Source organism: Nicotiana tabacum, chromosome 7, assembly GCF_000715075.1.
Source record: "Nicotiana tabacum cultivar K326 chromosome 7, ASM71507v2, whole genome shotgun sequence".
Classification (NCBI taxonomy): domain Eukaryota; kingdom Viridiplantae; phylum Streptophyta; class Magnoliopsida; order Solanales; family Solanaceae; genus Nicotiana; species Nicotiana tabacum.
This window is the reverse complement of record NC_134086.1, coordinates 86,914,347-86,926,471: the sequence shown is the minus strand read 5'-3', so window position 1 is coordinate 86,926,471 and position 12,125 is coordinate 86,914,347.

Genomic DNA, 12,125 nt, shown 5'->3' with positions numbered 1-12,125 from the left:
ATCAAGCTCAGTTTTAGTAAAACCTTTTAAAACAACTTTCAATAGTTTCAAACGAGTGATAAAAATAGTGAAAAAAGAATAGAAATATAAACAACACCTCGAGCAAAACATATACCACAATCGCCACTCGGGCAAAATATCAACAGAACCAGCCCCTCTGACTACCTCACATTCACTCTATCAGCCCCTCAGGCAATAACATGAAACAACAACAGCCCCTCACGCAATATCACATCTCACACTGGGTACCCGCGCTCACTGGGGGTGTGGAGACTCCGGAGGGGATCCTACAACCCAAGTGCTATAACAAGCCATCTCGTGGCATAATCAAACTGTCCCTCGGCCTCATAAATAGCCACCTCGTGGCGTAAAAAATTAGGCCCTCGGCCTCATGATCATGACTTAGTACAACACTGCTGCGGCGTACAGCCCGATCCCATAATATCCTCACAATACAGGCCCTCGGGCTCACTCAGTCAAAAATCTCTCAAGCCACTCAAGCAATAGTAAAACATGATGTTCAGCCCAAAATATCATTTAAAATATAAAAACGGAGTAAATATGGCTGGTTATGAAAACAATAGAATATAGCATGACTGAATACAAATATGAAGTCAAAACAGTGAGGAATAGTAGTAAAAATCTCCTAAGGGTCCAAAATAGTTGGCATGAGGCCCAAATATGGCATGAAGCCCAAAACATGATAATACTTTCCAAAACACAATGATAGCAAACAGTTTTCGATCAAATACGCGGTTTAACAGTCATACGGGATGGACTAAGTCACAATCCCTAACGGTGCACGACCCCACGCTCGTCATCTAACGTGTGCGTCACCTCAAAGTAGCACAACAATGTGAAATCCGGGGTTTCATACCCTCAGGACAATATTTACAATCATTACTTACCTCTATCCGGTCCAAACACTAGCTCGCGATGCCTTTGCCCTCTCGAATCGGCCTCCGGATGCTCCAAATCTATCCAAAACAAATTTATACCATCAAAATATGCTAAGGGAACAAAGCCCACTCAAAAATAACCAATTTACATAAAAAATCTCGAAATTGGCCAAACCCGACCCTCGGGTCTACATCTCGGATTCCAACAAAAATTACAAAACTAGAATCCTTACACTCTCACGAGTTCATACATATCAAATACATCAAATTCCGACCACAAATGACCACTCAAATCCTCAAATCAAAGTTCAAAATTCCAAGCGCTAACTCTCCAAGTTTAATTTTTAGATTCCACAAATTTCATGATTAATTAGGTAGAAATCACAATAGGATCAAGTATTTAGTCCATAAATCTTACCTCCAAGTGTTTCCCCTTGATTACCTCTTCAATCCTTCTCAAAAAACTCCAAAATCGCGCAACAATGGTGAAATTTAGACCCAAAATTGCGGAAGTGGTCTTTTAAACATTCTGCACAACACTTAAAATCCCTTCTTCACGAACGCGGTCAATGCCTCGCGTTCGCGAAGCACAAACTCCTATTGACCACTTAATCATTCATCGCGAACGCGACACCCTGTATGCGAACACGAAGCCTCAGCTCATCAATGTATCACAAATGGGACGACCAGCTCGCGGAACGCGAAGAACAATTCTCCAGGACCCCAGCTGCTCACCTTTACTCTACGCGAACGCGGCAAAACCATCACCAATGCGATGAATACAAACCTCAGCCCTTCACGAATGCGGGACCCCCATCGCGAAAGCGAAGGCCCAACCTCCTGCCTGACACCTTAACCCTTCGCGAATGCGAGAGCCACTCGCAAACTCGAAGGCCAAATGCCTGCAACACCAACAACAGATTTTCTGCAACCTTTTCCAACATGAAATGATCCGTTCAACCACCCGAAACTCACCTGAAGCCTTCGGAACCTCAAACAAACATGCCAACATATCCCATAACATCATTCAAACTTTTGCCAACCTTCGGAACGCTCAAACAACATCAAAACACCAAATTGACATCGGATTCGAGCCTAAGAATTTAAAAAACTTCCAAATTCCGCTTTCGATCAAAAAGTCCATCAAACCTCGTCCGAAAAACCTGAAATTTTGCACACACGTTGCAAATGACATAACGGACCTACTCCAACTTTTGGAATTCTATTCTAATCCCTATATCAAAATCTCCTCTACCAACCAAAAAATGCCAAAATTCCAATTTCACCAATTCAAATCTACCACGGACCTCCAAAATACATTCCGTACGCGCTCCCAATTCCAATATCACCTAATGGGGCTAATCAAATCATAAAAATCCAAATCCAAGATCGAATACTAAAAAGTCAAAACGTGGCCAAACCTTTCAAATTTTAAGCTTCAAACTGAGAACTCTTCTTCCAAATCTATTTCAATTACCCTGAATACCAAAACCGACGATTTACATATGTCATAATACATCACACGGGGCTAGTCATGCCCGAGAACTAGCGAGCGAAGTGCAAAATCTCAGAACGACCAGTTGGGTCGTTACATCCTCCCCCACTTGAACATACGTTCGTCCTCAAATGTGCCCAGAGTTGTTCCGACCATCAAATCGCTGTGTAACCTTACCATGCACATACCCGGGGGTGATCCCACGTCACCCTATCTCGTATAGGTCCGATAACACAATATAACTGAAATTTCACAATCCAACCTAGCCCATATACCTTAGAACCACATTTTCACTTCTGAAAACATCTACAAGATCAGAATCTCACATCTATATTCAAAATAAGCCCAAACAAGCTGTAACAAACCATACCTGTAGCTTCAGATGCAATTACATGATATACCACACAGCTCAAACTCTCGTAGCGATAACTTCTGATCACAACAGTTGCTCAGAACAACCAAATATCGATAATAAACCTCTTATCAAATAAAGCCTCATTCCAACACTTCCGTATACTGCCAATGATAAATGAAACACGTAGAAAGTCATAACCATTCCTCAGATCAACCATTCGTGAAGCCAATTTTCCTTTGGCAAGGACCATAGCAAATTTCTGAGCCGAACATCGATATTATCCTTCCAACACGCTGAAACCGAATCCGTTTTATTCACTCTAGATCCCAACAATCTCATCTAATCCAACACAACTACTCTGGTGACATGACACATTAATACCATCTAAAGCCACAACTAGTGCAATCCGCGCACCAATAAGCAACAATCCAAACGTACTCATATCATGAAAAATGACTCAAATGAGAGAGCTGTACCGCAAGTTCACCAGTACCACCACACACAATGCTGAAAACCCATCACCCATCGTAGAAACAAAACACACGAATCTAACCCGAAGGATCATACCTCCACATAACTTCGCTGCAATGCGCGACCCTATCCAAACACTGGTCCACATGAAACACCTCAAGTCACTATGCTCAAATCGACAACCACACACAATTTGATGTCTAGAACCAAAGCAAATCATCATAACCACGGCGAAGCAATTGACATAACATTACACAAACCCGAAAGGATACAATCGATACACCATCCGCCAAGTAATACCTAATACTCTTCCTGCTCGAATTCTACTGAGAGACCCCAATAAAATCGCACCACATGTGCCTATACCCAACCAAATCCTAATGCCTCGCAACACGGAAAGGTAACTCATAGATCTCCCCATATCACTAATAAGCTCAATAACAATCGAATCAACACATCCCTCAACAATACATCTCGGAGTCAACCAAGCTGACTCGATATAGAACACACATCCATATTGGCCTACCAATGAACCCCTTATTAAGGAGTTCCTGAAGTTGCTCCTTCAACTCCTTTAACTCCATCAGTGCCATACGATACGATGTCCGGCACTAAATCAATACCGAAATCAACAACCCTGTCCGACGACCTGCCTGGCAACAGGAAATACATTCGGAAAATCCCTCACCACCGGAACTGAATTAATGGTAGGAGTCTCTGAACTGACATCCATCATGAAGGCCAAATAAGAAAGACAACCCTTCCCAGCCATCCGTTAGGTCTTCAAAAATGAAACCACCCTATTTGGAACATAATCTGTCGAACCTTGCCACTCAATCCATGGCATTTTTGGCATTGCCACGTCGCCGTCCTAGCGCAACAGCTCAGAATAACACGACACAGAGACAACCAGTCCATACCTAATATCACATCAAAATTTAGCATACTAAGCAACAAGGATCCACTCAGGTCTCCAGACCTCCAATAGTTACCACACAAGACAGATATACGCGGTCCACAACCACGACCTAACCTGTTTATGAGAACTCCCAGTCTCCAAATCCATACAGTATGCGAATCACCATATCTGATCCCAACTCCACCGTCTGAATATACAACACACCTCTAATACCCAATCATCCCACGAGAGGTACTCCTATAATTCTTTTATGCCACCAAGCAAACTTGAATATCAATAGTTGATCCACAAGAGAGTGTCGCATTACTAATGAAGTATCCTTAACTCAAACACATAGCCCTTTCTAAAATGTACACCCTCACAAGCCACACCAATCAGTGATCTCAGTTATCTAGTCATCTGAAACTATCCATGCTACCTAAGAGTTTGTGGCCTTCCTTTCAAAACTGAACCGTGAACTTACACATGCAAATCTCAATCCTACACAACATACCACATGTACCGTACCATCCTAGGATAAACATGAGAACTTCATATCCATTCCAAGCCACAAGAAACTACGTACTCAACTAGCCAAGAACTTTCCATTGATCCCATCTAGAAGAAAATCACTATACATCTCATGCTCCTCACGCTCGTAGAAAATATACATCTCTAACCGTGGTAGAAACCATCAAGAGTTCTCCGAATTCCATTTGCACAAAACTAAGTCGTCAGGACTGAATCCTGCTAACTCAACCAAGCTACTCAGACCACTAAAACCCAAGAGCATTGCCGCAAAACACTTGTAGAAACTCATTACCTCTTAAGCACCCAAAGAATTAATCATATCCTTACCATGCCGATCCAGCCTACTACCAAGCTATCCTATTTATCCAAGTTCCTTCTAAATTACCTTCAAATTGATACCTCTCCTTGCCATAATACCGCAATTCCTTAAACCAGATTCACCACACAAGACCCAAGCATAAAACCACATTGTCTAAGGCTCATAAGCCGCTGAATACTCTTTCAAATATTCCCAAAAGCACCACATTCAAAATACCTACCCCGAAGAGACTTCCTGCGAATCCAAAGCCATTACCTTCACCTTCCTGATACTGATATATAGAATCCCATAATTAATATAGAAATGCCACAAGTCTTGACACCCTCCAATGCAAACCTCGGTTTCTAGCCAAATATACAACCTGAAAATCTCCAATTATTACATGTAAAATCTTGAACCTACTAGAACCAGTCTCGAGAGTCATCCACTCTACTCAAACCGCAATTAGACTGATCAAACAGACCATACGACTTGTGCTCCATTAGCACTCCGACACCGCAGAATGTAACCTCACCTTAATGCAACCAAGCAACTTCCTGTTCTATGCACCGTACACCCTTTACCCATAACAACTCAAGTCATTCTATGATTCTCATATACCCATAAATCATAACATAACCTTTAGTGAAATTTCCTTTACTCGAGCCATCCTCGGTATCAACCTCCGTAAACCATAACTAATTCACCAGTACGCCTTAAACTGGAACCGACATAGCACATAACCGTGCAATCCATCAATCAATAGCAGACTCCCCCACTTGGCTCAAAGCCATAGATCAATATACACAATAACTCATAATACATATACTCTATTACTGCCATAATACCATAGTGAGATAAACTCAATCCTTCATAAGCTCGTACAACACAGACCATCTAGTACTTCAAATCTTCTGCAAATCTCGCATTCACCCTCGTGATAGCCAAGAACTCTCTTAAGCGACCCAAATTCCAAGTGAAAAAAAAATCACTAATAAAAGTGATCTTCCAACAAATAACATAAGGATCACATAAACTTCAGAATACTCCGCAAGAGATAACCCACCTGCTTCGCCTCAAACTAACATCTCTTTATACCCTTCAATCATCATAAACATTACGCAATCACTTAATTTTCCTAAGTCTGAACTCATATCGTAACATGAAATCTACTCCACTCCCTAACTAGACAACATGAAAAGATTCTTCACACACCCATAAATCGGGGCTATACATCAAATCAAGTAGGAAATCAAGTATCAAATAGTTCTTTCTATCCTTAATCTGACCCTTCTCGTCACATCCAAATCATATGAATACATCTCGCAGTCATACTCATCACATAGTCATCCAGCCATCACTTCCACTAATAGGGACACTACCGAACATATAAATTCAAAAAGCACGTGCTCACATAATCAACGCCTCACTACTCAAGCTACAGGCAAAATTTGGCCTCAAGTCCTCCAGACTGGCCCAACATCAACACACCGAAATCACATCTCGCCCCTCGATCAGGGAATCATAAGCCGTCTATGCACAACCGATACCGAGCGCTCATGCGCGCATACGAACGCATGGAAGAAATTTAAAGAGTTACATTTCAAGCTGAATCAAGGACGCACGATAAGAATTCAAGAATATGAAGTTTTTCCTAAAGGTTCTGTAGCCTCCTAAGGATAAGTACAGACGTCTCCGTACTGATCCGCGAGATCTACTAAATCTGCTCATGACTCGTGAAACCTATATAACCTAGGCTCTAATACCAACTTGTCACGACCCTAAAACTGACCCGGTCGTGATGGCGCCTATCGTGAAACTTGGCCAGCCGATAAAAGTCATTTTTAAGTCTTTAATTAATCAAATTTTTCATAATGTAAGTCTAAATGAACAGTGCAGAATAAATACACAAGCACGACATTGGGGTGTCACAAGTCACGAGCATCTACTAAGAGCTGAATACAATGAAGAGTCTGAAAATATACTAAAAACAATCTAAGGAAGACAAGAAGGAGAAGAGCATGGCTGCGAACTTCGGGCAGCTACCTTGCTAACTCCGATGACTCTGGCACTAAGCAATCAACACCCGTTACCGGGTTTAGAAAAACTTAAATCTGCACATAAGGTGCAGGGAGTAATATGAGTATGTCAACTTAGTAAGTAATAAAAGTAAATGAAAGCTGAGCAGTAAAAAAACACGTAAATCACGTCATAACGTTGTAGCAAATGCAGTACATTTCCAAAACAGTACAAAAATCATTTACTTCGTAAATCAAGCTCAGTTTCAGTGAAACCTTTTAAAACAACTTTCAATAGTATCAAAGAGTGATGAAAACGGTGAGAAAAGAATAGAAATGTAAACAACCCCTCAGGCAAAACATATACTACAACCATCACTCGGGCAAAACATCAGTAGAACCAGCCCCTCAAGCTACCTCACATTCACTCGTATCAGCCCCTCGGACAATAACATGAAACAACAACAGCCCCTCGGGCAATATCACATCTTACATTGGGTACCCGCGCTCACTGGGGGGATGCAGACTCCGGAGGGGCTCCTACAGCCCAAGCTCTATAACAAGTCATCTCGTGGCATAATCAAACTGGACCTCGGCCTCATAACAAGCCACCTCGTGGCATAACAAATAAGGACCTCGGCCTTATGATCATAAATCAGTACAACACTGTTGCGGCGCACAACTCGATCCCATAATATCCTCACAACACAAGCCATCGGCCTCACTCAGTCAGAAATCTCTCAAGCCACTAAGACAACAGTAAAACATGATGCTCAGCCCAAAATATCATTTAAAATATCAAAACGGAGTCAAAACAATATCAAAATGAAATAGTAAAATACAGCATGACTAAGTACAAATATGAAGTCAAAACAATGAGGAATAGTAGTTAAAATCCCCTAAGGGTCCAAAACAGTTGGCACGAGGCCCAAATATGGCATTCAGCCCAAAACATGATAATACTTTCCAAAACACAATGATAGCAAACAGTTTTCAATCAAATACGTAATTTAGCAGTCATACGAGACGGACTAAGTCACAATACCCAATGGTGCACGACCTCATGCTCGTCATCTAGCATGTGCGTCACCTCAAAGTTGCACAACGATGTGAAATCCGGGGTTTCATACCCTTAGGACAGCATTTACAATCATTACTTACCTCTATCCGGTCCAAACTCTAGCCCGCAATGCCTTTGCCCCTCGACTCGGCCTCCGGATGCTCCAAATCTATCAAAAATAGATTTATACCATCAAAATATGCTAAGGGAACAAAGTCCACTCGAAAATAACCAATTTACATCAAAAATCCCAAAATTGGCCAAACCTGACCTCCGGGCCCACATCTCGGATTCCGACAAAAATCACAAAAGTAGAATCCTTACACTCTCACGAGTTTATACATATCAAATACATCAAAATCTGACCATAAATAACCCCTCAAATCAAAGTCCCAAATTCCAAGCCCTGACTCTCCAATTTTAGGCTTTAGATTCCACAAATTTCATGATTAATTAGGTAGAAATCACAATAGGATCGAGTATTTAGTTCATAAATCTTACCTCCAAGTGTTTTCCCTTGATTCCCTCTTCAATCCTTCTCAAAAAGCTCCAAAATCGCTCAACAATGGTGAAATTTAGACCCAAAATTACGGAAGTGGTCTTTTAATTATTCTGCCCAACACTTAAAATCCCTTCTTCATGAACGCGGTCAACGCCTCGCGTTCACGAAGCACAAACACCCATTGACCACTTAATCCTTCATCACGAATGCGACACCCTGTACGCGAACGCGAAACTTCAGCTCATCAATGCATCGCTAACGCGACGACCAGCTCGCGAACGCAAAGAACAATTCTCTAGGATCCCAGCTGCTCACTTTTACTCTACGCGAACGCCTGATACCCTAACCCTTCGCGAATGCGAGAGCCCACTCGCGAACGCGAAGGCCAAATGCCTGCAACACCAACAACAGATTTTCTACAACTTTTTCCCACATGAAATGATCTGTTCAACCACCTGAAACTCACCCGAGGCCCTCGGGACCTCAACCAAACATGCAAACATTTCCCATAATATCGTTTAAACTTGTTTCAACCTTCGGAATGCTCAAAACAACATCAAAACACCAAATTGACATTGGATTCAAGCCTAAGAATTCCAAAACCTTTTAAATTCCTCTTTCGATCAAAAAGTCAATCCAACCTCATCCGAATGCCTGAAATTTTGTACGCATGTCACAAATGACACAACGGACCTACACCAACTCCCGGAATTCCATTCCGACCCCTATATCAAAATCTCCGCTACCAACAGGAAAGTGACAAAATTCCAATTTCACCAATTCAAACCTAAATCTACCACGGACCTCCAAATTACATTCCGGACGCGCTCCCAAGTCCAAAATCACCTAACGGTGCTAATCAAATCATAAAAATCTATATCCGAGATCGAATACTAAAAAGTCAAAACTTGGTCAAACCTTTCAAATTTTAAGCTTTAAACTGAGAACTGTTCTTCCAAATCCATTCTGATTACCCTGAAAACCAAAACCAACGATTTACATAAGTCATAATACATCACACGGGACTAGTCATGCCCGAGAATTGGCGAGCGAAGTGCAAAAGCTCAAAATGACCGATCGGGTCGTTACAATGGTAGAATTTAGTGGCTATAAATTCCGACATCAGATAAAGTCCGAAATAGCTAACAAAGAGACAGACAAAGTCACATGCAATGAAGACTTCCAATTTAATCCTAAATTTGCGACCAAATATCAAGAATACCCTAAGCAAACATAAGACAACAAAGAGAGTGAAAAGAGAACTTATGTATCTTGTCTCTTCTCCACGAGCATAGACAATCCACCATTCGAGAACCCCCATTTGAGTTTATCATCAACAACCCTAATCAACTTCTGACAGCCCTAATTTCACTCCGAATCGGAAATAGAATAGATGAAAAGGATAAATAGCACAAAATCAAAGGATAACCCTAAACCGAACACTGTAATCGGATGAAAATTGAATTACGATATCAAAGAAGAAAGGGTAATCAATCGTGAGTTGAAGAGAGAAGAAACAAGTTTAGGGTTTTTTTTAACTGGATGAGATGAACGAAGTGAATTTGGGAACAGGTTATTTACATTAGGCCTTTAGCTTAGGAGTAATTTCGACGTGGTAAAAAAAATATTTGGCATTTGTTGGTTGGTTCGTTTTGACATATGTACGCCGCATTTTACTTCACGCGCAGGTATTTTTAAAAGGACTAAGCGGGCAAAGTTAAATTAGTCGTATATGTATTCTGCCTATAGTAAAATATAAATATATAATAGTCTTTGGCCAAGTTTTTTTCTTGGCTAAAAGTACTTTTTTGTCGAAAGTACTTTATTTCCTAAAATTAAGGTGTTTGACCAAGCTTTTTTAAGGACAGAAGCACTTTTTTGAAAAATAATTTTGAGAAAAATACACTTAAAATACTTTTTAAAAGTTTGGTCAAATACTAATTGTTGCTCAAAAATGCTTTTCAAATTGATTAGCCAAATACAAACTGATTTTCACTAAAAGTACTTTTTTGAAAAACACTTTTGGAGTAAGCACTTCCCAAAATAAGCAGATTTGAGAAGTTTCGCCAAACATGCTATAAAATAAGAACAACCCAACCAATAGTTTGGCCTATAGTTGACTTTTGTCATCTGAAACGAGATTGAGATCAACTCGTTTGTATAAGTGGAGAATTCCAAACATGCACAACTTCAAGTATTCCCAAGAACAAGGTGGGAAGTTCTTGGAGGGAAGGATGCCGGGGGTCTATTTAGAAACAGTCTCTCTACCGTAGGGTATGGGTAAGATCTGCGTACACACTACCCTCCCCAGACCCCACTAAGTGGGATTATACTGGATTGTTGTTGTTGGACAATTTCAAGTATTCCATAAATAAAATTATATAAACAAGAGATTTCAAAGCTTGAGTGAGAGAATGAGATATTTTTTATATGCCATATAAAAATTTCGAATTACCTAAATTCCAAAATTGTAAATTTTATTTTAAAAAATTAAAAGATTTTATGATCAAATGCGTGTCAAAATTAAGAAATTTAAAACCTGAGAGGCGAAAAATATCATATAAATTAAGATAAATGAATATCATTTACTGTTAGAAATACTTAGTCTCTAATCTCATTTCCTCCCCTATGGTAATTTGTCTCTGTGGCAATAAGAATTCATTGGAGTAGTTTGTCACTGGTGTTCTTACGATCTCTATTTGTTTTCCTCGTTGTGTTAGAATTTTCTCTATCACTACATGTGTGTCTTTCAACCAATTTATATAGGGGTCTCAAATGCCGTGGTTGACTAAATTCAGCAAGCAAAACGTGCTAGAGTCGATAAATGGCTCATGATTCGATCCGTCTAAAATACTTCGGTCAAGTTAACACAACCCTGCTTATTCATGATCATTTACATTTTTCATCGTTTGTTTTATTTTTTATAATTTGTATAATCACCAAACCCGAAATTTTTTTCCCTCTCCCTGCATATATATATACACTAAAATGCCATCTACAAATTAGATATCAACAATAAGCAGACATATCAAATATGCAATCTCTTTGCACCTTTCAATATGATAGAAATATATAGTACTATATCTTTGCACTTTCGTACCTAGTCCAAGATTGGTGGTTTTTTGTTTAAAACAATTATTGTTGATGAAATTAAAGATTGGAAATGAGAAAACCAAGACCTCTTTAATTAAAATTGTATTTGGTACAGGAAACCACTCCAGAAAAATAAAAACGCATACTGTTGTAGTCATTTTCTGTGACAACTTGGAAGTTAAATACGCATTACTATAAATGTTTATTCCAATTTATTTAAGATACACGAGGCATATATTCTGTTTCGTCGAGGGTTGGAGTAAAATTCTTGATGTACAAAGTTAAACAATACATATTCACAATAATTTTAATCCTTTCTCATTATTAAGGGTGTGCAAACCAAACCGATAAACCACACCAATTCGATAATCCGAGTCAAACTTAAAAAAAATCGACTAGCGGTTTGGTTTGATATTGAAAAAAAATCCGACCATAATAGATTTGATTTGATATTGACTAATAAAAGTCAAACCTATTAGATATATAAAAATATTTATTAGAATGT